This window comes from Lepisma saccharinum, unplaced genomic scaffold (assembly GCF_977018435.1).
Source record: "Lepisma saccharinum unplaced genomic scaffold, izLepSacc3.1 HAP1_SCAFFOLD_213, whole genome shotgun sequence".
In the NCBI taxonomy this organism is placed as follows: domain Eukaryota; kingdom Metazoa; phylum Arthropoda; class Insecta; order Zygentoma; family Lepismatidae; genus Lepisma; species Lepisma saccharinum.
The window spans coordinates 178,548-183,089 of record NW_028142997.1 but is presented as its reverse complement, the minus strand read 5'-3'; positions in this window follow the sequence as shown (position 1 = coordinate 183,089).

Sequence of the window (4,542 nt, the reverse complement as noted above, 5' to 3'; positions counted from 1 at the left end):
CCTGCAACGTTTGGTGAAGATCTGAGTATGTAGTTTTTGATCTTATCTGGAACCTCCTATCTGAAAATTTGAAAATTCTTCAAAAATTCGTCGAAAATCTTGATGTCTCCAATCTCTTGTTTTGTACGTTTTTTCCACGTGTCTTGACATCCAATGTATCCGTGCAATGTTTGGTGGAGATCTGAGTATGTAGTTTTTGACCTTATCTGGAACCTCCTATCTGAAAATTTGAAAATTCTTCAAAAATTCGTCCAAAATCTTGATGTCTCCAATCTCTTGTTTTGTACGTTTTTCCACGTGTCTCGACCTCCAATGTATCCCTGCAAAGTTTGGTGAAGATCTGAGTATGTCGTTTTTGACCTTATCTGGAACATCCTTTCTGAAAATTTGAAAATTCTTAAAAAATTCGTCCAAAATCTTGATGTCTCCAATCTCTTGTTTTGTACGTTTTTTCCACGTGTCTTGACATCCAATGTATCCCTGCAAAGTTTGGTGAAGATCTGAGTATGTAGTTTTTGACCTTATATGGAATCTCCTTTCTGAAAATTTGAAAATTCTCAAAAAATTCGTCCATAATCTTGATGTCTCCAATCTCTTGTTTTGTACGTTTTTTCCCCGTGTCTTGACATCCAATGTATCCCTGCAAAGTTTGGTGAAGATCTGAGTATGTAGTTTTTGACCTTATATGGAACCTCCTTTCTGAAAATTTGAAAATTCTTAAAAAATTCGTCCAAAATCTTGATGTCACCAATCCTATGTTTTGTATGTTTTTTCCACGTGTCTTGACATCCAATGTATCCATGCAAAGTTTGGTGAAGATCTGAGTATGTAGTTTTTGACCTTATCTGGAACCTCCTATCTGAAAATTTGAAAATTCTTAAAAAATTCGTCCAAAATCTTGATGTCTCCAATCTCTTGTTTTGTACGTTTTTTCCACGTGTCTCGACCTCCAATGTATCCCTGCAAAGTTTGGTGAAGATCTGAGTATGTCGTTTTTGACCTTATCTGGAACATCCTTTCTGAAAATTTGAAAATTGCTAAAAAATTCGTCGAAAATCTTGATGTCTCCAATCTCTTGTTTTGTACGTTTTTTCCACGTGTCTTGACATCCAATGTATCCCTGCAAAGTTTGGTGAAGATCTGAGTATGTAGTTTTTGACTTTATATGGAACCTCCTTTCTGAAAATTTGAAAATTCTCAAAAAAATCGTCCATAATCTTGATGTCTCCAATCTCTTGTTTTGTACGTTTTTTCCACGTGTCTTGACATCCAATGTATCCCTGCAAAGTTTGGTGAAGATCTGAGTATGTAGTTTTTGACCTTATATGGAACCTCCTTTCTGAAAATTTGAAAATTCTTAAAAAATTCGTCCAAAATCTTGATGTCACCAATCCTATGTTTTGTATGTTTTTTCCACGTGTCTTGACATCCAATGTATCCATGCAAAGTTTGGTGAAGATCTGAGTATGTCGTTTTTGACCTTATCTGGAACCTCCCATCTGAAAATTTGAAAATTCTCAAAAAATTCGTCCAAAATCTTGATGTCTCCAATCTCTTGTTTTGTACGTTTTTTCCACGTGTCTTGACATCCAATGTATCCATGCAAAGTTTGGTGACGATCTGAGTATGTCGTTTTTGTCCTTATCTGGAACCTCCCATCTGAAAATTTGAAAATTCTTAAAAAATTCGTTGAAAATCTTGATGTCTCCAATCTCTTGTTTTGTACGTTTTTTCCACGTGTCTTGACATGCAAAGTATCCCTGCAACGTTTGGTGAAGATCTGAGTATGTAGTTTTTGATCTTATCTGGAACCTCCTATCTGAAAATTTGAAAATTCTTCAAAAATTCGTCGAAAATCTTGATGTCTCCAATCTCTTGTTTTGTACGTTTTTTCCACGTGTCTTGACATCCAATGTATCCGTGCAATGTTTGGTGGAGATCTGAGTATGTCGTTTTTGACCTTATCTGGAACATCCTTTCTGAAAATTTGAAAATTCTTAAAAAATTCGTCCAAAATCTTGATGTCTCCAATCTCTTGTTTTGTACGTTTTTTCCACGTGTCTTGACATCCAATGTATCCCTGCAAAGTTTGGTGAAGATCTGAGTATGTAGTTTTTGACCTTATATGGAATCTCCTTTCTGAAAATTTGAAAATTCTCAAAAAATTCGTCCATAATCTTGATGTCTCCAATCTCTTGTTTTGTACGTTTTTTCCCCGTGTCTTGACATCCAATGTATCCCTGCAAAGTTTGGTGAAGATCTGAGTATGTAGTTTTTGACCTTATATGGAACCTCCTTTCTGAAAATTTGAAAATTCTTAAAAAATTCGTCCAAAATCTTGATGTCACCAATCCTATGTTTTGTATGTTTTTTCCACGTGTCTTGACATCCAATGTATCCATGCAAAGTTTGGTGAAGATCTGAGTATGTAGTTTTTGACCTTATCTGGAACCTCCTATCTGAAAATTTGAAAATTCTTAAAAAATTCGTCCAAAATCTTGATGTCTCCAATCTCTTGTTTTGTACGTTTTTTCCACGTGTCTCGACCTCCAATGTATCCCTGCAAAGTTTGGTGAAGATCTGAGTATGTCGTTTTTGACCTTATCTGGAACATCCTTTCTGAAAATTTGAAAATTGCTAAAAAATTCGTCGAAAATCTTGATGTCTCCAATCTCTTGTTTTGTACGTTTTTTCCACGTGTCTTGACATCCAATGTATCCCTGCAAAGTTTGGTGAAGATCTGAGTATGTAGTTTTTGACTTTATATGGAACCTCCTTTCTGAAAATTTGAAAATTCTCAAAAAAATCGTCCATAATCTTGATGTCTCCAATCTCTTGTTTTGTACGTTTTTTCCACGTGTCTTGACATCCAATGTATCCCTGCAAAGTTTGGTGAAGATCTGAGTATGTAGTTTTTGACCTTATATGGAACCTCCTTTCTGAAAATTTGAAAATTCTTAAAAAATTCGTCCAAAATCTTGATGTCACCAATCCTATGTTTTGTATGTTTTTTCCACGTGTCTTGACATCCAATGTATCCATGCAAAGTTTGGTGAAGATCTGAGTATGTCGTTTTTGACCTTATCTGGAACCTCCCATCTGAAAATTTGAAAATTCTCAAAAAATTCGTCCAAAATCTTGATGTCTCCAATCTCTTGTTTTGTACGTTTTTTCCACGTGTCTTGACATCCAATGTATCCATGCAAAGTTTGGTGACGATCTGAGTATGTCGTTTTTGTCCTTATCTGGAACCTCCCATCTGAAAATTTGAAAATTCTTAAAAAATTCGTTGAAAATCTTGATGTCTCCAATCTCTTGTTTTGTACGTTTTTTCCACGTGTCTTGACATGCAAAGTATCCCTGCAACGTTTGGTGAAGATCTGAGTATGTAGTTTTTGATCTTATCTGGAACCTCCTATCTGAAAATTTGAAAATTCTTCAAAAATTCGTCGAAAATCTTGATGTCTCCAATCTCTTGTTTTGTACGTTTTTTCCACGTGTCTTGACATCCAATGTATCCGTGCAATGTTTGGTGGAGATCTGAGTATGTAGTTTTTGACCTTATCTGGAACCTCCTATCTGAAAATTTGAAAATTCTTCAAAAATTCGTCCAAAATCTTGATGTCTCCAATCTCTTGTTTTGTACGTTTTTTCCACGTGTCTCGACCTCCAATGTATCCCTGCAAAGTTTGGTGAAGATCTGAGTATGTCGTTTTTGACCTTATCTGTAACATCCTTTCTGAAAATTTGAAAATTCTTAAAAAATTCGTCCAAAATCTTGATGTCTCCAATCTCTTGTTTTGTACGTTTTTTCCACGTGTCTTGACATCCAATGTATCCCTGCAAAGTTTGGTGAAGATCTGAGTATGTAGTTTTTGACCTTATATGGAACCTCCTTTCTGAAAATTTGAAAATTCTCAAAAAATTCGTCCATAATCTTGATGTCTCCAATCTCTTGTTTTGTACGTTTTTTCCCCGTGTCTTGACATCCAATGTATCCCTGCAAAGTTTGGTGAAGATCTGAGTATGTAGTTTTTGACCTTATATGGAACCTCCTTTCTGAAAATTTGAAAATTCTTAAAAAATTCGTCCAAAATCTTGATGTCACCAATCCTATGTTTTGTATGTTTTTTCCACGTGTCTTGACATCCAATGTATCCATGCAAAGTTTGGTGAAGATCTGAGTATGTCGTTTTTGACCTTATCTGGAACCTCCCATCTGAAAATTTGAAAATTCTTAAAAAATTCGTCCAAAATGTTGATGTCTGCAATCTCTTGTTTTGTACGTTTTTTCCACGTGTCTTGACATCCAATGTATCCCTGCAAAGTTTGGTGAAGATCTGAGTATGTAGTTTTTGACCTTATCTGGAACCTCCCATCTGAAAATTTGAAAATTCCTAAAAAATCCGTCCAAAATCTTGATGACCCCAATCTCTTGTTTTGTACGTTTTTTCCACGTGTCTTGACATTCAATGTATCCCTGCAAAGTTTGGTGAAGATCTGAGTATGTAGTTTTTGACCTTATATGGAACCTCCTTTCTG